The 22,429-nt window shown below is 43.5% G+C and overlaps 1 protein-coding gene across 7 annotated transcripts in view; it reads left to right on the forward strand.

Moving 5' to 3' along the window:
- LOC126273339 (SAM and SH3 domain-containing protein 1-like) overlaps positions 1-22,429 on the forward strand; it is a 1,103,988-nt gene that overhangs the window by 56,016 nt on the left and 1,025,543 nt on the right. The window lies entirely within an intron of this gene.

Below are 22,429 nucleotides of genomic sequence, written 5' to 3' on the forward strand. Positions count from 1 at the left end.
TTTAGTATAACTAAAACCATGGCAACAGTAAAGGAGCAGACGTGGCCCCAGAGTGAGAGATCAACTGGAGTAGCAGCACCTGCTGAGAGGCGCTCCAGTAAAGATTGGAAACGGCAGTTCTTGCGCCACGCCGTGTCCAACGGCGTAGAGGTCGTTGGGCGTGAAGCTGTACTTCGTCTTCCGACATCCCAGACTTTTTTGCTATTGCAAACTGAAAGAAAAACTGTAAAAATGGTCTGCTCAGCTGCTACTTGGAGCTATGCTATTCTTTTATACATTTACGTTTTGTTTCAATGTATGTTACAAATACTTAGCTTGACGTGTTTAAAGACTTACGTCGTATGAATAGTCTGAAGTTACAGTAAAGTTAAATGTGAAATATCGTATCTTGATTTGTGTCCCTGTCTAATTGTGTTTGCAGAAATTATACTAAAAGTGGGACGCGCCGACTTTTGTCAAACCACAAATCCTCTTTACGCCGTCAGTACCGATATATGTATCAGTAGTTTTCAGTTTTCACTTGTGAGTGAGCCTAGATTTAATTCCTACTATTTGTGTCCCGTTCTTCAGCATTTATGTAGTGTTCATGTTCAGCAACTCCTGAGATAATGTCCAGACACGATGAATAGGTGTTGAGAACCCAGTCACAAATGCGATACGGAATTTAATGGAGGTCCATTAAGTGACGAAACATAACTAGGGCCGGCCGCAGTGGTCTCGCGGTTCTAGGCGCAAGTACACTCTTCCAAAAATAAGGAGAATCCGCTTCTATTATGACATTCAAAATATTATTTCATGTCAGCTTAGTATGCACGGCTGACCCAAGTAGCTATTGGACGATAATTCGCTATTAAATCCATTTAAGCAAGTGACCATACTATGACCTCCATAATATGATTCCTTTTCGCATCTCTTGGAAGGCGAATTGATCGCTTGTCTAAAAGTGGCTCATGACACGTAGCATTGACAGAAAACGGCTCCGCACAACAGGCCGCCCTCGGAATTAGTTTACAATGGAAGTATCTCTCACTGTTAGTGTACAAAAACTAATTACATGACTCATGGCGAAAGCTTTAACTCCAATATCTAAAAAGAAAACTCAGAAGGCTACATGTTTTTGAGCCCACGTGGGGAAAGTATAGTGCGTTTCAACATCGGAATAAACTTTGCTACAATCATTCGCAGCTTTGAAAAGATTTCTGAGAATCCAGCATATTAAAGGTACATGCTGTTTAGTTTCCTCCGACTTGGAAAGTCCTTCTGAGTTAACATCTGGGTGTGCTAGATTAATATTTCAAGACGTTTCTGTGCTATCAATTAAGAATTTACTTGTATGTAGAGCAATGTAATACCGCCAGTCACTCAAACTACTGTATAAACTTTTCCTAACATTTTATATCAGTCGAAAAATATTAAACCCGTGATCAAGACTAAACCTCACTCTTTAGTATTCTTGTTCTTTTTTTGTGAGTGTGGCAGCGCGTGTGCGGTTGGAGAAACTTGGTACAACTGAAGGCACGTTTCCTTTAATGCTGTGAAAATTCAGAGGAGTCACAAACGGCTTTTTGTTCTCAAGTTTCAGAGAGGTCAGGAAAATAATATTTAGGGCTTCCATCAAGAGATCGCCAGGAGGAGTAAAAATTGGTACCTGCTCATACTTTTTTTGTATATACTGATGTAATCATTCCACTCCGGCATAGCATCGTATTACACTCCTGTTTAAATATTTCTTTCAACATCGTCCCTGGTGGAAGAAAGACTGCTGCAGTTCCGAATTGATACATCGTATTTCCAGGTAAATTGTGTTGTAGCGAACATTTTTGACACATTGAAACTATGCCGAAGCACCATTCCAACAAGAAAACCTACATTTCGACCTACCAATTGCAATTTATATCTTACTGTTGCCTTCACATCCGATACTGTCTAATTTTCGCTAAAAATAATTGTGGTTCTGTTCACTGTCTTCGCATAGCGTATACTATTCCTGGAAAAGTCACAGACAGCATGTACTACCTAGGAATTTTGTTCGTTTCCTCATTACGTGACGAGGTGTACTGTAATAAACATCCACAACTTGCGATAGCTTTCTGGTCTCTTGCTGCGTAGAAGAAGAGCAACAGGAAAGGGTTGCCACTGACACAGTAAAACGCTTATTTCTGCTACGATAAATACACTAAGAAGTTCCTAGATGAGATAGTTTTTTCTTTTTTAAAAAAAATGCGTAGTGCCTGTTATCTGTTCGGTACAGGACATGTCAATACTTATTTATATGCATTGTCAAATTCAGTGTACATGAAAACTAACGTCATTGTTATTTTGCGTGTTGAAGAAAGTAAGGTTCAGCACTTCTCCTTTCTTTTCACCTGATGCGTTCTTTTTTTCTCTCTTAGATGGATTCCGAGTAAGCAGCGGAGATATTTTTACAGATTTGCTTGTTCGCTTCGTTTCTAACGTCAAACATCTGGCTTGACAATACAGTGGCAAAAAATAAACAAAATGGATTCATACATGGACGAACCTTGTTTAAACACCGTCCTGTCCTACTTATATTCATCGTGGGAAAATTTCGGAACTGAACTATTAGTAAGACAGTCATGTAACCAAATAGCGATGTTCTATCGCGATTGGTCTCGTATTCTAGATGAGGAGGACACTTAAAGAACCGTGAGAGAGTATTATTGAAGGTGACACTGGAATATAGTTAATGAAGATTTCCCGGTACTTAAGAAGTGCATCTCAATACTTTTTGAGACTTTCGCAACTATGTTTTTCTGTTCAAGCTAACCGGAATATCTGCAGGAAGTATTCATTTGATTGTGCTCTGTTTGCGTCGGTGACAACTCAGATACGCTTTCAGGAGCAGTAAAGACGTTCCAACTGAATCTCGCAGACAGCTCGTAAGCCGTCTCCAGTAGGCCTATCAGTGAAGCCGCATCAGTTGAGTTCACTCACTCACTCTCTCTCTCTCTCTCTCTCTCTCTCTCTCTCTCTATCTATCTATCTATCTATAGCCTTCACCTTTTAAATCTGTTTCTTTCTCTCCTGCCGTTTCCCTTTCCGTCACTCTTCTCTCATATCGTCTCCCATAACACCACCCACGCTCTCTCCTTCTATCGTATACTCAACATATGTCTACCACTCCCAGTCTTCCATTCCATACCGTGTTTGACTTCTGGCTCTCGGCCTCCGTTCAAGAACGTACCCAGAATCTTAGGGAAGAAGGGTGGGGGGTGGGTGGCAACGTGTTAGTTTCGCAGTGAATGACGAAGCAGTACTGATATTTCACAACTCTGGATACACTTGATACTAGAGAACATTCATTACATGTTGCGTTATTCAAATGGATTACTCATTAATGAATTGATCCTTCTCTCTGTTTAGAGGGACAGGATGCGAGTTCGACTTCCGAAGGTGGGGGAGGCAGCTGGCCACTGCTTCCCCTCGTAGGGGCAGTCGATCTTGCCTACTTTCCTTTCTTAGATATGCTGATTCATCTGTGAAAGATCTGCAGAAATTGTAGAAGCAAGAAAAGTACGAGGGGCCTTCGATAAGTAATACAACACATGAAATTTCCTGGCAGATTAAAACCTGCACAGTGAAAATCTCATTCTGGAAACAGCCCCCATGCTGTGACAAAAAGCCATGTCTCCACAATATCCTTTCTTCCAGGAGTGCTGGTTCTGCAAGGTTCGCAGAAGAGGTTCTGTGAAGTTTGGAAGGTAGGAGACAAGGTACTGGCAGAATTGAAGCTGTGAGGACGGGTCATGAGTCGTGCTTGGGTAGCTCAGATAGTAGAGCACTTGCCCGCGAAAGGCAAAGGTCCCGCGTTCGAGTTTCGGTCTGGCACACAGTTTTAATCTGCCAGGATGTTTCATATCAGCACCCGCTCCGCTGCAGAGTGAAAATCTCATTCTGGAATACAACATATTTTTTTCTGAAAGCAGGTTGGTTTTTTCCCAGGATTCCAATGCATCATAATATTCCCCACTAGGCCACCTTACTCGGAAGTCCTGTATGCCCGCATGGTACCACTGTACTGGTTGACGGCGGACCAAAGTTTTGCTACAGGAATAACCTCCCCATCATCACGTACTGCTTCCTGCGGAGCGTACCCTTCCCCTTACTCTTTATGTTCGTCTGTAAAGCGGCGAGGAAGCTATCGGGCACACACTTCTGAATACCTCTACTGATGGACAGGTGTCAGTACAATCAACTGAGAAGTTCTTTTCAGCATCGAGGTGTTTGTGATCCATCGACCATCTCGAATGAGTGTGTCCGCACGTTCCAGCATTGCAGGAGTTAGAGCTGTGTGCGGCCGGCCGGCACGCGGGAGATTGGACAAGTTTGCGTTACCTTGCGATGGTGACAGACGCCTCGCCCAACGTCTCGCCGTGCTTTTTTTCACTGTCATGTCTCCATAGGCATTCTCAAAGCGACCATGATTATCTGCGATGCTCTGCCAAAAGAAACTCAATGATACCTCTCTGGTGGAACGCACCTCCGTTGTAAACGCCATTTTGAAGGCAACATATAGCACCGCGACCGATCGAAACTTCGTGAAACTGTAGTGGCTATAGCGGGAATATTCCACGAGGTCCCACAACAAATTTCACTTTTTTTTTCAACCGAAATTGGCCGAGAAAAAAATCTGTTGCATTACGTATTGAATGCCCTTCGTTACTGGCTTCTTACACACCATCCACGAGCTGACGCGTCGCACGTGTCTTCTCGGCTCGGCGCTCCGTGATGGCGCGGAACAGCGGCAGTACATATGAAGGCACTGTAGTGGCGACCTGGTTTGATATGCGTTCCGCCGCGGTGGCCGCTGCTGACAGGCGGGAGTGACAAAACGGCGGCCTTGCGGCGCCCGCGGGCAGTGACCTGAGCCGGCCCGGCCGCCAGGCTGCATTTAATTAACCTCAGTCCCCAGCCCGGCCCTGCCTTGCAGCCCCACAGCTCTGCGAGAGCCCTGCTGACGTCACAGGATCCCGGAAGGAAGAGTACGTGTGAAGTCTCAACACGGCTGCGACACCACAGAAGCAGATCAGTATTTTCCTTAATTCTATGTCGCTTCATCCTAAACTTCCTCTCTACGCTCCAAAACAGCTCTTCAGAGAACCGTGCAATAATTTTTCGTATCCTGTATTGAAAACTGACGTAATGCTCTACAGAGATCTGGATGAATACTGTCTCAACTTGCTAAAGTACCACCAAAAACTAAAGTTACAAGCAAATCGAATCTGTCGAGTCAACGACAGGGAGGTGACAAAAGGCACGGGACGCCTCCTAATATCGTGTCGCACCTCCTTTTGCTGGACGTAGTGTAGCAACTGCACGTGGCATTGACTCAACAAGTCGTTGGAAGTCCCGTGCAGAAAAACTGAGCCATCCTTCCTCTATAGCCGTACATATTTCCGTAAGCGTTGCCGGTGAGGGATTTTACGCACTAAATGACCTCTCAATTATGTCCAACAAATGTTCCAAGAGATACATGTCGGAAGATAAGGGTGGTCCAATCATTCGCTTGTTTTTTCTAGAATTTCTTCAAATCAGTCACAAACGATTGTGGTCCACTGACACGGTGCATTGTCATCTCTAAAAATTCCCCCGTTGTTTGGAAACATTAAGTCCATGAATGGCTGCTGCAAATGGCCAAATAGCCGAACATAACCACTTCCAGTCAATAATCGGCTCAGTTGGACCAGGGGACACAGCCCACACCAGCTTGCACAGCGCCTTGTTAGCAACTTGGGTCCATGGCTTCGTGGGGTGTGCGCCACACTTGGACCATGTCACCAGCTCTTAGCAACTAAAATCACGACTCATCTGATTAAACAGAGTTTTCCAGACCTACTGCTATGGTCACGAGCCCAGGAGGGGTTCTAGGCGCTTCAGTCGGGAACCGCGTGACCGCTACGGTCACAGGTTCGAATCCTGCCTCGGGCATGGATGTGTGTGATGTCCTTAGGTTAGTTATGTTTAAATAGTTCTAGGAGACTGATGACCTCAGATGTTAAGTCCCATAGTGCTCAGAGCCATTTAAACCAGGAGGGATGCTGCAGGAACTGCCGTGCTTTGTTAGCAAAGCCACTAGCGTCGGTCGTCTGCTGCTATAGCCCATTAACGCCAAATTTCGCCATACTGTCCTAACGGATAGGTTCGTCGTATATCGCACATTGATTTCGGCGGTTATTTCACGCAATGTTGCTTGTCTGTTAGCACTGACAACTCTACGGAAACATTCCTGGTCTCGGTCGTTAAGTGAAGGCCATAGGCAACTGCGATGTCCGTGGTGAGCGATAATACCTGAAATTTGGTATTCTCTCACATTCTTGACACTTTGGATCTAGGAATACTGAATTCCTTAACGATTTCCAAGTGGAATAACCAATGCGTCTAGCTTCGACTACCATTCACGTTCGAAGTCTGTAAACTCCCGACGTGCGGCTATAATTACGTCGGAAGCCTTTTCAGATGAATCACTTGAGCACAAATGACAGTTCCGCCCATGCACGACCGTAATATATCTTTTGAACGCGGATAGTAGCGCATATGTGCAGATCGCTATCAGATGATTTTCGTCACCTCAGTAACTTCTGCAGAAGAATTTCACCTGACCAGTTGCAAGAAAGTGAATGCCGTCAGCGGTTGTTGATACACAACTTTTTGTAACACATTTCTTGTGTTTTTCATTGCTTACTGCCTAGTGGAAGTAATTTCTATATGGTGACCTTCCACCTTAGTTCCTACAGAATGCCTAAGGCTTGTACGACACTTCAGGAGTCGGAGAAATATCGTCTCTTTGATGACAAGTGATCATCTGCACGTCGCCACAATAGACTAGATACATGCTGTGTGTGACACGTGGCTTACAGCCAAACGCATCAATCAGTTATTTGCTAAATAAAACACACGTACTCAGCAACCGTGGGCTCTTCAATGAGGAGAATGCACTGGACTCCTCACTATATTTATAATTTTACTTCGTTTCGCCATTGAGCCACGCCATTGAGCCACGCATCTCAACTTTCTCTCTCTTACTGGTCCTACTATAGTACTCTTCTACTGGAATAGGCTTACGACACGTCACATGATTATGGTGTAGTTACAAAACATCTGAAGCTGGCCGTGCTGACGGATGACTATCTCATACATCTAGTACGTGCGTGACATAAATTTAACACATGGGATACGCTCTCTATTGGTCCTCGACCCTGCAGTATTGTGTCTTCCATGGTAAAATCAACACGACTTTAAAAGAAGATAAAAAGGTCTCGTTTTCTCTGAGTGCAGTGGACCTTTGTCATTTGGAGTTACCTTACTCTCTCGTCATCTCCTCCTTACAAAAGCATTCATCTCAAGTTCAATTTTACGGTTGCTCTTTGTGCAGCAACAGATATAAAAGGAAGTGGAAAAGCACACTTAGCCTCGTACTAAATGACTCTCCCAGCAGAAAGTGTTAGTAAAAAGATAAATCGTGTTTTAATGTGTCCATCTACGTCTACGGTGCTTGGCGGAGAGTACCTTGTACCACTACTACTCATTCCCTTTCCTGTTCCATTCACAAGCGAAACGAGGGAAACACGATTATCTATACGTGTCCGCAGGAGCCCTAATTTCTCTTGTCTTGTCTTTGTGTTCTTTACGCGAATGATTGTTGGCAGCAGTAGAATCGTTATGCAGTTAGTTCCTAATACCGGTTCCTCTAAAATTTCTCAATGGTATTTGGCGAAAATAACGTTGTCTTCCCTCCAGGGATTTTTACTAAGTTCACGAAACACCCTGCATTCCCCTACAGTCACTCTACGACGATACTGTTCCCTACACTACAGCGTCATCAGCAAACACTCGCCGACTGCTGCTCACCCTCTTCAGGTCAGTTACGTGTATGCAGAAGAATCATTCTTACCTGGGGCACTCCTGATATACTCTTGTCTCTGATAAACATTCACCGCGCGTCCGCGATACAATGCAAAAAATAATATTAAAATGATGCCAGCGCAAAACCATCCTAAGCATACTATTCCTCATACACTCTCACAACCTGGCGCATAAATCACGCCACCATCTACTCACCCTCTCCCCCATCCCATCTTCCTCTCCACTCTCTTGCCGCGGATATATTTTTGGCTAACGAGGCCACTTCTGTGGAGAAACTGCTGATTTTCTGCAAATAATTAGCTCTCCCGCCACAAAAAAAAAAAAATGTGCGACTAAGAATCACAGAAGTACTCTAGGAGTAAGTGAAGACCTTAGTACGAATTAACCTGTCTCTACCAGCGCGTCACTGATACAACTGCCGACGTTCAAATAATTTCAGCTAAGTTTTTGTCACAGCTGCTACAAAAAACATCTAAAACACCATCCCTGCTTTATGCATGAGGTGAAGAGGACACTAAACATATACTCTTCCGTCGCATTAATCGACGTGATTCCACAGGCGTTCTGTTGCGATATCTGCTTAAATTGAACAGTTCCGCTCCGAATTGCTGCAAGATGAACACACTTATTCATGTTCGTAGGCGCATGAAAATGGTGAAGTGCATGAAATGTTGTATGAAGCTGATAATAAGATATAATCTGTTTAAATGACTGCTTAATGTTGTAGCGTCGGCTGGCACATAATCAAATAACGATAAAAAATACCTGAATTTAAATCGACATATTGTGTATCCTTCACACTTCCTAATCAAGCTGAAAAAGAGGTTATTCGAACTAACTAACTGACTGGTAAAGCCGACGGCTGTCAGGGAAAGTTAAGGTAACATGGTTAATTTGAGTCCGCCGACGTGGGAACTGCCAAAGCCTCAGCAAACATATTATGAATACACAGTTATATTTGCTTTGAATCTTGTCAACAACAGACGTGCCTACAGTAAAATAAGCGTAAAGGACGAAGCATGAATGACTCGATATGTAGGAATGACAACGTAGGAAGTTGACAACGTGAAAGTCAAACCTGCTTGTAACTGAATCTTGAATGATTGCAGCGTGACGAGAGATATTTAATGAGAAGGTTTCTGTAGGTCGGCCACAGAATCCCATTGTTAGTAATAATCGCTTTCTCGGGACTGCTGTTTGCAAAGAACGCAGAATGGAAATGAAGGTAGGAGATCGAATTTGCTCCTAGCCTGAAACCTCATATTGGACAGGAGTAACAAATTTGATGTACGGACACACTCATGTAGACAATAGTTTCTCGGTAACACTATTATTCAGTTCGACTATACAGCAGTTTGCGAGATTCAGTGCAGTTCTAAACACTGCACTCTTCCGTCGGCTTCGCTTGTTCTACTTCGTTAATAAACATATCAGTAAGTGTCAGTACTAAAACAACCCTGATTTCCTTAAACTGCGTCCCCATTCTTGACACGAAACCAGCAGCGTTCAACTGTCCAGCAGACTATCCTTAATAAGGTTTCGTAACGTTCCCTAATTCACATTAAGCTGTCACGTCTTTAAAGTAGTCGACATCGGCGGAACGTTAAGCTCTAGCCTCCCAACCTTGATTGAATAATGTGTGTGTGTGTGTGTGTGTGTGTCTGTGTGTGTGTGTGTGTGTGTGTGTGTGTAACGTACTTAGTAACAGGTTCAATCGGATTCATACTGAGCGGCTGTCAGCTACTATGTAATTACTGATCACTGAGACTCCTATATAACCGGGGGGATTTTACTTTACGTTAAAATTACCGTAAACGGCTTGCGTGACTATGAGAAGCTGATTTATTGGCCTGTGTCACTTCCTGTCACTGGCGTTGTTGGGGTCTAATCGAAGTGGGAGCACGTGATATATTGCTCTTTTTATGTATCTTCCGTTTCGCACGACTTCCTGAAAGCACTACAAGTTGATGCATTTACTACCTATTCATAATGTTGCCCTATAAATCAGTATCATTTTATTTGGGTGTCCTGTTCTGTGGCAACAGACTAAAGAACAAGTAAATTTCGAGCAAGCACGCGAAGCTATATATCCAGCTGATACCACTTGCCTCCCGACTGTCATAATCGACCGCGCCGCAGATATTAAAATATGACACCTCTGCCTCTTATATTAGATGAACTTCTTTGGCCAATGCTTTTGGGTACATTGTCCGTCTTATCACAGTTATTAGTCTCACAAAAAGAACTACGCTACAGAGTTAAAGGTCATGTGAAACGTCATATTAAAATTATAAAGTAGTTTACTAAGTGTCGCCAGTAGCTGCACTTTAAAGAACATCTTAGCAATGGAAGGAAGGACAGACGGAATTTTAGAACTAATGACGCGTCGACGACGAGGTCATTACAAAGGAGCCATAAACTCGACAGTCTGCTACTCCATTTTCAATAAAACCATCCCGATATTTGCCTTAAGCAATTAAGAAAAACCACTGGGAATCTATATCAGCATGGCCGGCCAAGATGTAAACCCTGCTAATACGAGAGCGAATCAAATGCGCTGATCACTACGCCACCTAACCTTGTGAATATATTACCATTTACGAAAAAAATGGTTCAAATGGCTCTGAGCATTATGGGACTTAACATCTGAGGTCATCAGTCCCCTAGAACTTAGAACTACTAACCTAAGGACATCACACACATCCATGCCCAAGGCAGGATGCGAACCTGCGACCGTAGCAGTCGCGCGGTTCCGGACTGCAGCGCCTAGAGCCACGTGGCCACATCGGTTGGCCATTTACGAAGGGTAAATATATGCAGCCAAACTGTGTTGGAAGCCTCAAACTGGGCACCTGTAAGCCAAGGTATCTCTATTATTTGAGACCAATATGGTTAGTATGCAGTATAGAGGCTTTTGACGAAGCTGCTCGCATTTCATCCACACCATTTCTCCAAAACTGTTCAGCCGTGTGGTTCCTCTCCACACTGATCCCTCTCACTTCAGTTTTTATTTCGATAATGGTTGCTACTTGAGACTATAGCTCGTCAGTTGGGATGATACTTCCAAATATATTTTTTCTTTTTACTTTGTGTAATTGTCTTGATGAATTCGGATTGACATATCCTTCTAAAAGATTCCTTGGTAATACATTTCCATAATGGTCTGTATTCTTCTCCAAAGCTAGACTTCTGAGTCGTGTACTCTGTGATCCCTTTTTCCATTCTGTGCCACGATGTGGAATGTTCAAAACACATTACTGTCTTTTACCGGAATTTTCTTAGGGGTCTTTCGTTCACTGCAGTAGTAGATTTAAATACTGACGCATTCTTGACTGACAGCCCTACTTACTCTTTCGCTAGCAACTTAAGTAGTTATCGGTGTCGTACTGATAACCATAGGCTCAATTTTCTTAAATTTTGCCTGTAATGTGTACTCTTCGTTCGCGAGAGTTAGTTTCCGTAGTATTGCGTTTTCAACGTAAATAAATGTTGCAGTCGATGAAGTACGTTTTTTGCTTTAAAATTTAGATTATAAAAATGTAATCTTGATTGATATTTCTCTTATAGTGTTTTGGAACTGGAGGGGCTGGAATAATTCACCACACCTTGCGCACACTGGCATTTAAAGATTTCCAATATTCCTTTGTCCTACTCAAGCACTATTAACAAATCACACTTTCAGATCGGTGATATCGGCCATTCTATTGTGAATCTACGTGCTTCCTATAGTTTGAATTGTTGCTGGTATCGTCAAAAAGATGTCTACAGATCTGGGCAATACTGAGGAAAGGAATCTGCACAGCTCTCCTTGAGCAGCCATTCAAACCTGAAGTGGTTTTGCGTATTCACAGAAACGTAAATGATCGAAGCCTGTCAAATTTGATTTCAGAGTGAAAAAAGTATTCCAACAACAGTACTGCTGCTGGCATCTGCATAAATGTAAACAAGCCGTTAATTTATTACAAATTCGTTACGTATGATGAGGCTTGACACACAGAATACAATACAAGAATGAATAACAAAGAATTTTGCTGCGCACGATTGCACTGGTTCTTTTCAACCAATCGGCAGTGCATTTGAGAAACTTTTAATTCCATTATGTTACCGTTTGCCAAATCTACTACTCCAATAAAATTTCAGAGTATTCCCTGTCTCTGCAATCATACAAAGGATCGTCTAGAAGGTATGTCCATTACCTTGCACTCGTCGAAGTGCGATTTGATGCCACCAACAGTTCGCTAGAGAGGCTGAAACCTTTAATCAAAGTTTATAAATCGGTCACGAGATCTCAAGCTCCTCAAATAATCTTCAGTTCCTCTTGCAGGTGTTAGTTACCTAGTGTTTATTCCGAATAGCACTTGAGGGGTTAATTCGCGTAAAATATTGATCCGCGGGGTATTCGGTTTTGCTTTTTGTTTTCTTGATGTCGTTATCCTTCTGTAAGGCTACTGTGACACGGGTGCTGTACTGGTAACTGCTCTCCTAATCGCCTGGTGACAGGAGTGGGGCCGGCCGCGGTGGTCTAGCGGTTCTAGGCGCTCAGTCCGCAACCGCGGCAGTGCTACGGTTGCAGGTTCGAATCCTGCCTCGGACATGGATGTGTGTGATGTCCATGGGTTTGTTAGGTTTAAGTAGTTCTAAGTTCTAGGCGACTGATGACCACAGGTGTTAAGTCCCATAGTGCTCAGAGCCATTTGAACCATTTTTGAACAGGAGAGGGGAGAGGGGGGGGGGGTGGGGGGGACTACGAACAGTTATAGCATCAGAAGGTATCAATTTAGTATTAGGGAAGAGGAATGGAAGACTTAGGTTTGTTAGCAGCCTTGTGGGAAAATGCAGTGCCTCTGTATATTAAATTGCTTACAACATGCTAGTACGACCTATTCTAGAGTCTTGTTCCAGTGTTTGGAGTCCTTATCGAGTAGGCAAGACAACAAGCAAGAAACGAATTCAGAGACGCTCTGTTAGGATCGGAATGCTCTGGGGACTTAAATAGAAATCTTCTGGAAATCCCGAGAGACCGTGTTCAGTAAATTTTGAGAAACAATTTTCAAGAAAAACCGCGCGGCGTTTCTTCTGCGACTATCGTATACACTGCGATTCAGAAAAATATCCCATCTTAGTTGAATCGCAACATTTTCTTGTTTCACTTTACTGTACTCAATATTTTGCTGAAATTTTGATACTCTTGGAACCCTGTATCATTCGGGTCCATAAATCAAATAACACAATTTTGTCTGCCGGATTTAGAAATATCGATTGGAAAATCTTATTGGCAAGCTACTGAATATTGTCATTTTCTAAGTAATCTGATTAGAGCACTTGTATCAATAGATGGCTTAACAATACTCGCTTTCGTTATTTTTTCCAACTAACAATTGCTGATGTATGATAAAGTCCTCTTCTTTTGGTCCGGAGTGAAAAAAATTCACAGTAAGTTTCAGCTTCATATTGTGTATGTTCATTTTTGTTAAATACCATTATTATGACGCTACTACGATTTTAAATATTTGTATAATTCTCGCAAACCTAATTGACTGATGGGAGCGACCTGAAGGCATTTCTCAATATCCTTGCTTAATATGTAAACTAAATTTGTTCTAGGTTGTGGAAAGAGTGGATATTTTACCGAGGAAGCAAGTAATTGCATAAGCCCTGAAAACGCATAGGAGATTCAAAGAAGAAAATTGTAAGGAAGCCATTCATTGAAGACAAAGCAGTTGGAAACACTTTAAAAAAGCAAAGAGGTGCTGGAATATCAAGCTTGTGACACAAGTGTGGCCGTAAGAAGAACATAAGTCCTCGACTGTTTAGATCAATGAAAATGCTAGTACAGAAAGAGAGGAAAATGAGTTCTCGTCAGTTTGCTTCCACGTTGAGCAAGAGAGGAGTATTTCACATCTGTGCTGAGACGACTTTCAGAGGTGAATATCAAGGAAAAGATTCCCAAGGAAAAAACCTTTGTTGACTAAGAAATACATTGCAGGCAGGATACAGTTTTGCAAATACGTGTGAAGACGGGACTGTGGGAGACTGGGGCAAGATAATGTTCTCTGACGAAAAGAAGTGTAATGTGTATGTTATTGACGCTGACTTGAAACTCTGGTTGGAAACATGAGAAAACTGAACAATGAGTGTTATTCGAAACAAAAAGTTTTCTGAAATTTTTATGTCATGAGGTGTCATTTGTTCTAAAAGCTGTTGAAAGCATAAAAATATGTATAGTTAATCAGTTATAGGATGTACTGTAAAATCACTGAAAAGGAAGTAGCAAACACAGCTAGTGACCATTTCAGTGGCGCAAAAGGGACATTTGCTTTTCAGGATGATAGTGCCAGTTTCCACAGATCAACTATTGCACAGCAACGTCTGAATGACCTGGTTTCCAGGTGACCAACAAACTCTCCCGACATTAAAGCTATTGAGAACATCTGGTCGCTAATATCAGTAGGGCTAGTCCAATATAGCTGTCCAGCTGAGCTGATGGAAGTGCCTGGTACCGCGAAAAAGAACCTATGTTTTGAGAAAGTTCGCTTCATTCAATATCGAGAAGAATTCAGTCTCTCAGAAAAGCAGTGGGAAGTACACTGAATATTGATATTTTTTTCTCGTAAGTTAACCCGAATCCATTACACGTTAAGCCACAATTACGTTCAATAGACCTCTCATTAACACAACTTCCGTTGTTTTAAAATCAGCCAAACTCAACATTATTTACCAAAACAAGGTTGGAATTATATTTTTGGAGCGTAGCATATCTCGCGTAGATACCACGAGACTATGATAAGAGAGAGATTAGGGCGATTACAGAGGAATATGGGCCATCATTATCTTCTCATTCAATACGTAAATGCAGTAGGAGTGATAATCAACAACCCTGGTGCGATGTACCCGCTGCCATGCACTGCATGTGTACATGTGGATGTAAACGGAGGAGGCCGAAGGCTAAGTAGAGTTCCCATCAGATCAGATCCACGAGGGACGGGCTCATGATGAAGTGATCATCAAGATGTCAGAACATAATTAAAGTGCACTGTTGGTGGTAGTAATCTGGCTTTTCGAGATAAAAAAGAAAACAAAACCTAAAAATAAAAGAACGTCTAGGCTCTGACCATGCTACAGAGCCATGCGTTTCCGCAGCGCTAATATCATTGACGTTCTGGGTAAGAGGCGGGTCGCTTCGTTCATATTCTGCAGCAGCAACTCCGTCTCGCGTTATCGGTATTGTTGGAGTGCCGACGTTTCATTAAGCAGACGGCCGCAGTTCGTCGTATTATGTTTGCGAGGACTCGACTCTAATGTGACGTTCCGCGTTCTTTGGAGCACAGGATGTTCGTTCATCCGGTTGCAGAGCAACGCTCATTAACAGGCTCCACACTGGAATTTACTGCGGCGAATGAAGTGTAATTGCCGTTATGTTTTCATAGTTACGTGAACTGAAGTGCTCAGTACAAGAAATTAATTTGCATTTGTAATTGCTCTCAGTTCTACTAGCTACCATTTACGGCGTTTTTTTGTTGGTTTGTGCGATGGAAATTCAGGTTCTGTTTATTGACTCAGCTCACATTCTAATTTGTTCAGCTTCCTTGCACTGACGATGTCGAACACGATAACCAACAATTACTGAGGCTCAGGTACCTCGCCTATAACATTTATGCGACTGGAACTGAGACGCACGAAAAGTTATTATACTCAAGTATTATACCGCAGTGTTATCAGAATGAAACGCACGTCACCTGAAGATCATAGTTCCGCGCCGGTAATAGTTCCAAAAGAAAAGTAAATTTAAAAGGGTATTAATTAGAACAGCGTTGTACTCATTAAGTAATTGCTACAAGTTGATCTGATACGTCTGTTTTCCTTTGCAGCTTCACGTTACGTAGAAGGCAATAATCTATCTCAGTGGGACTCGTATAGAATCATAAGAGATTCTGAATGTACACCTTCAGTGAGACTAGTTTTCGATGTGATCTGTCTTTAGTTTTGTGTAGCGGCATTCGTTTCTAGCGTGTTTTTATAAGTGAATCTATGCCGAAATATTTTATATACACTCCGGTTGCAACAAAATATTTGGCGAATTAGCTGTGCTCCCCGTGTACATTCTTCCCATTTGGCGAAGGAAAGCAGATAGTGCACTGGTGCTATAACGAATTTGGGTGGCTCTATGACTTGACTGAACATCTGCCAAAGAAAGTAGGAAAACGTGAGTTCAACGTCCAGTGCACGTCTGTGTCTTTGGGAACGGAGTTCCCAGGGATTGAGTAGGAAGTAGACCGTGAGGTTGTTGTTACTATCATCTCAGTATTCACACCAGTTGATGTAAGAAAACGACGAAAAACCCTAATCCAGATGATTGCACGAGAATTGAACCAGGTCCTAGAGTTCGAATCTAGTGTCTTGATCGTTTTCTCTCTTCGCAAGGCATTTGCATCCAGCTGAGAAGGACACGAGCTTGATCTCAGTTGGTGTATAGTAGCGTGCCATGTTAGACTAACAGCACTCGTTGTTGAATGTCAGATGGGAATTTTGATTTCTTCCTATAAATACCGCAGTTATATTATCATTGAAGAAAAAAAATTGAGAAATACTACATAATTTCTCAGTTTAAAATACTTCACTGAGTAAAAGAAATGTATTTACTGCAGTTGAAATGGTTGCCACAAGTTATCTGCAACTCTGTTTTGCAGCTTTTCGACTGACGTCTTCAGTGATGTAATTTGTGAAACAGAGCGTTCACTGTAAAATTAATTTCTTTGATAACAGTACCATGTACCAGACTTTAATTTTTTTTATTGTATACTCCTACTTGAGCGTGATGCTGCAGTGACACTGTACCTGTTGATAGCCGTTGTAGCAAAATATACAGTCAGCCGTTATTCTGGGAAATATTATTTAGGCTACTAGTTTCAACCCCTCAGTAGTGTCTTCTCCAGACCCAGATACATCGGACGTCTGGAATATTCCAGTCATATGCGTCCATAATACATGCATCACTTCGGTAAGTGGATTCCGTATAAGTTTTTCGAACAATGTATGCTTTCCGCACAGTTGGTGTTACATCTGCGGAGAGCACACACTCTTCGAAAGACTTAAACAGAATCCAGTTACTGCAGTGGTTCCTATATGATGTACAAGTACGACTGGAATACTCCAAACGTTCGATGTACTGGAGCCTGAAGAAGGCGTTGCTGAGGCGTTGAAATCAGTAGCCTAAATAAAGTTTTTAAAAATAACGGCTGATGGCATATATTTTTACAGCAATTCGAACGGCCGCTGTTCCTCATTCCATATTTTCATTATGGTTTTACAATTACTGTTTACAGCCAGTTTACCGAGCGAGGTGGCGCAGTGGTAAGACACTGGACTCACATTCGGGAGGACGACGGTTCAATCCCGCGTCCGGCCATCCTGATTTAGGTTTTCCGTGATTTCCCTAAATCACTGCAGGCAAATGCCGGGATGGTTCCTCTGAAAGGGCACGGCCGACTTCCTTCCGCATCCTTCCGTACACCGATGAGACCGATGACCTCGCTGTCTGGTCTCCTTCCCCAAACAACCAACCCAACCCAACCCAACAGCCAGTTAGAATACTAGTGGTGGGAGAATTTACCAGCAGTACCTGAGCGCCGCGAAAGCAATGCCGGATTGCACGCCCATGTTACGGATTAACCCTTGGGCGTTTACGAAGTGAGGGCATGGGCAACATGTCTGTCCACAATACGGTGACGTTAACTTCAGCTGTCTTCACGGTGCTGTTAAGAGAGATAGTAGCGTACTGAAGGCATAGTCCTTAGTTCCCTCCAAACCTTGTGTTCGTGTTCATAAATGTTCGTAACAACACAATCACACCACCACACGGTACAGCCGCTCATCAGTTTGCCAGATAACATAGGTTTATGCGTGTCATGCTACGCTGAGAAACTGAAAGGGGCCGCATTGAGTATGTTTGAGAATTGAATTCCGTATTATCCAAAGGTCTGGAAGTTGATCCCCGCCCAGGCCTAGGAATTTTATTTGACACTTATCACATATTTCACTCCGGTAACTTTTGTTAGTGCTGAAAATATCGAGTCGCATCCTGATGCGGAGATTACGTTAACCTGCATGTCTCCTTTAAACTGTCTGCGTAAGTGAGATCCACGGTCGGACAAATTCAAAGGCATACCACATCCCTTAAGATTGGTGCCTAATACAGAGCTGTGCTGTTCCACGTTGATGATAGCTTTATCATAGAATGTTCTGTATCCATGATAGGTGTCCGCCTCCGTAGCTGAGCCGTCAATGTGGCAGACTGCCACGCGAAGGACCCGCGTCCCGGTTATGCCAGGGATTTTTCCGTGATGGGACGACTGGTATGGAGTGCACTCAGCCTCGTGAGGCCAACTCACGAACCATTCGACCGATTAGTAGCGATACTAAGAACGATAACCGGGAGAGCGCTGTGCCGACCCTCCATACCGCTTCCGATGACGCCATTGGCAGAGGATGACACGGCGGTCGGTTGGGTCCGACTCTCCCGTATAGAACATGGAACATTACTTTTTTACTTTTATCCATCATCAGTCCTATGCCCTCTTTTTTTTAAACGGCGTCTGGGCGCACTGAGAATCTACCATTACGTAGCTATCTCGTTTGTTCCGATAAGACACTTAAGTACTTCACAGCTTACTGAAGGAGGTTTATCGAGCTTAGTGACGCAGTGGTTAAGGTATCGGATTCGCATTCGCGTGGACGGTAGTTCAGATCCCCGACCGGCTATACAAATTTAGGTTTTTCATGGTTTCTCTAAGGAGGTAATGGCAAATCGGCGATGGTTCCTTTGAAAAGAACTCAGCCTATTACCTTCCACATCCTTCCGCAATTTGGACTTGGGCTTCGTCTCTGTTTTCGAGGTGCGTTCAATAAGTAATTAACCCATTTTTATGAAAACAGGTTGGTTTTCATCGGGATCCCAATACACCATATTTTCCTCCACTCTTTTAGCTGCAAGACCCTATTTCTCAACATATTTTACGTCAAGCAACGGCCTTACACCATCTTACTGGGAAGGCCTGTATGCCCGCATGGAACCGCTCTACTGGTCCACGTCGGAACGAACGTCTTTCAGCATTAATAACCTCACCATCATCCACATACTGCTTACCACGGAGTGCATCCTTCATTGAGCCAAACAGATGGAAGTCGGAAGGTGCGAGGTCCGGGCTTTACGGTGAGTAAGGGAGAGCAGTCTAGGGAAGTTTTGTGAGCTCCTCTCAGGTGCGCAAACTGTGTGAGGCATTCGTTGTCACGGAGAAGGAGAACTTCGTTTGCATGTTTCTGGTAACGAACACACTGAAGTCGTTTCTCTAGTTTCCTGAGGGTAGCGCAATGCACTTCCGGGTTGATCGTTACACCATGAGGGAAAACATGAAACAAAATAATCGCCTCAGAGTTTCGGAAGGCCGTCGTCATGACTTCTGCTGTTGAAGGTGCGGCTTTGAACATTTTACTCGGAGGAGACGTGGTGTGGCGCCACTACATCGACTGCCGTTTTGTTTTCGGTTCCAAGTGATCAAACCATGTTTCATCGCCTTTCACAATGTTCGACAAAAAATCGTTACGATTAGTCTCATAACCACCTTTATGATCCTTTGTTACGCGGTGAGGAACCTAGAGTCACACACCTTTGAGCACTCCTTCCGGTGAGCCAGTGTGTAAGCACTACTAACAAAGACGTCCAGCTGTGGAGCGAGGCGTTCGATTGTGTTCCGTCGACGTCCTCGAATGAGTGTGTCTGTACGCTCCAGTATTGCAGAACTACAGTACGTGCGGGAGGATGGACAAGTTTGGGTTACCTTGTTGCAATGATGACAGACTCCTCGCCCAACGACTCACCGTGCTTTCGTTCACTACCAGGTTTCCGTAAACATTCTACAAAACTCTACGAACGTCTTCAGTGCTTCTGAAGTCTACGTATAGCTCCGTCACCTATCGGAACTTCATGACTTTATAGGGGCTGAAACGGCTCCACGATGTTCTACAACAAATTCTGCATTTTTCAGCCGAAACTGCCAGAGAAAAAAATGTGTTGCATTACTTATTGGACACCCCTAGTATCTCGTCACCTAAGGGATGTCAAATTCTTATTTCCCTCTCGAAGGAGGTTGTACAAACTCTGCTTTTAAGTGGAGAAATACGTATATATATCTAAAGTGTCTCTGTTCTGAAGACCACGCAGAGTAATTTTATGTAGCGTAAAAGTTACATCAGTTGGGCGCTCAGCGGAGTGAAAATTTTTATTTGACGTAGCCACTGGCCAGCTGAACGACGGCGATTCATAAATATTTATTTTATTTGGACCAGCGTTAGAAATTGGCACCGCAGGCTGATCGTCCGTGGGGAAAGCAGGAGTTACTCGCATATGGACCGGCCGACCGGGCGAGTATATAAACAGTGAAGCAGCCGGCGGGCACGTTCGAAAAGCCATTTCTGGTATTAGCAGTCGATAAAATCGCAGCGGCGTTCGCCCGCTGGACCCCACTCTCTCTCTGCGTGTTTGTCCTGGATGGCCGCTGCCCGTGGCCGGCGGCCCGGCACGCGTTTGTCAGCTGGGGCCGTTTCTAACGGCATCATTTCCGCGGTATCTATCTTCATTTGTAGGAGGATGCCCGCGCGGCGGCGGCTCCACGCTAAGGGTAACGTAATAGCTCAGTGAAATCGGGTTAATGTGAAGTAATCGCGTTATTTGGTTGCGGCGTAATAGCGTCCGACCTTTCGTAATGAGCCCCTCGGAGGCCTGTGATTGCGCTACCGTACCGCAAACATCATTACGACCGGAGCGGCGTAAGACGAACGGCGCGCGTCATTTTGTAATAATCGCCTAACAGGTTCGTAAATATCGCTCCCTTTGCGTTCACGTTTTATTTCGGAGCCGCTTCGAACGTTTGTGTTGCGTTCTCCGACGAAAGGGTATCGTAGCTCGTCTCAGCTATTAGTGTGCTTCTCTTTTGGGAAACGCTTCCTAATTAGCCTCAAGGAACTCGAAACAAGCCTTTCGGTTTTGTTCTCCTGAATGGTACGGGCGCTGTATTCTTTGTTTTCGTGACGGAAATCATTCCACACGCTACTCAGCCCCATAGTCTCACAAATGGACTCCACGGCTGGTCCTCTTCGATTTGCTTCATACTCGAAACAGCTGAATGTCAGTGAGGCCGAACTTGAGTTTTCTAAAACAGTCCGACTCAATTAAGAAAGAAACACACACACACACATACACACACACACACACACACACACACACACACACACACACACACACACACACACAGAGAGAGAGAGAGAGAGAGAGAGAGAGAGAGAGAGAGAGAGAGAGAGAGAGAGAGAGAGGGAGAGGGGGGGGGGGTGGAGGGGGGTTAGTCAGATTTCATGGGCTGTTAAGTTGTAAGTAGGCTGTATAGGTTTTCTTATTGGTTACGCTCTGTATGAAAATCACTGGCTGTGCTGTGTGCAGTCTGTGGCTGGTTTGCGTTGTTGTTGGCTATTGTAGTGTTGGGCAGTTGGCTGTTAACAGCGCGTAGCGCTGCGCAGTTGGTCAGCCGCCAGCAGTGGTGGATGTGTGGAGAGAGATGGCGGATTTTTGAGGATGGATAATCTGGAGGTGTGTCCATCAGAAGCAGTACATTTGTAAGAATGGATGGCATGAAGTGCTATAGATATTATGACCATTAAGGTAAATACATTGCTTGTTCTCTATTAAAATCTTTCATTTGTTAACTATGCCTATCAGTAGTTAGTGCCTTCCGTAGTTTGAATCTTTTATTTAGCTGGCAGTAGTGGCGCCGCTGTATTGCAGTGGTTCGAGTAACGAAGATTTTTGTGAGGTAAGTGATTTGCGAAAGGTATAGGTTAATGTTAGTCAGGGCCATTCTTTTGTAGGGATTATTGAAAGTCAGATTGCGTTGCGCTAAAAATATATTGTGTGTCAGTTTAAGCACAGTCATGTATAATTTTTCTAAGGGGACGTATCAAAGTATAAAATATTTGAATGAAACCAGCGGCAGCTACACATGTACCCTAATCGAGTAGTAATCACAAACTGAGTCGGTTCACAATTATCTGCGAATGATCCTCGAGACATGCCATGAATGGAAAATCATGACGTAGTATGTGCGTTAGTCAGGAAGGCGTTTGAGAAAATCATTTTACGTCTCAAAGAAAAAGACTTAAAACTCAGACTGTTTCGAATATTCAGTGAGAATGCAACAGACAATAATCATCGGTTGTGTAACCTTGTGGTTTTCTCATTTTTAATTATATTGTTATAATTAAGTTTAAAAGAAGGAAAAAATGTTTTACCCATGCATAAACACGGATAAAAATTTGTAAATCGGTGTAATTCTTATTTCAGTTCAGTAAAAGATTTTTTATTTATTTACTTGTTTCGTACTGTTTAGAGAACTGATGACTAGCCCCGGTCTCCTATTCTTGTAAGTGCCCAGCAAATCGCAGAGAGCCGGTTGCCCCATCAGTTGGCGGCGTAAGACATAAGATTCGCACGTTGCAGGTG

Source organism: Schistocerca gregaria, chromosome 1 (assembly GCF_023897955.1).
Source record: "Schistocerca gregaria isolate iqSchGreg1 chromosome 1, iqSchGreg1.2, whole genome shotgun sequence".
Classification (NCBI taxonomy): Eukaryota; Metazoa; Arthropoda; class Insecta; order Orthoptera; family Acrididae; genus Schistocerca; species Schistocerca gregaria.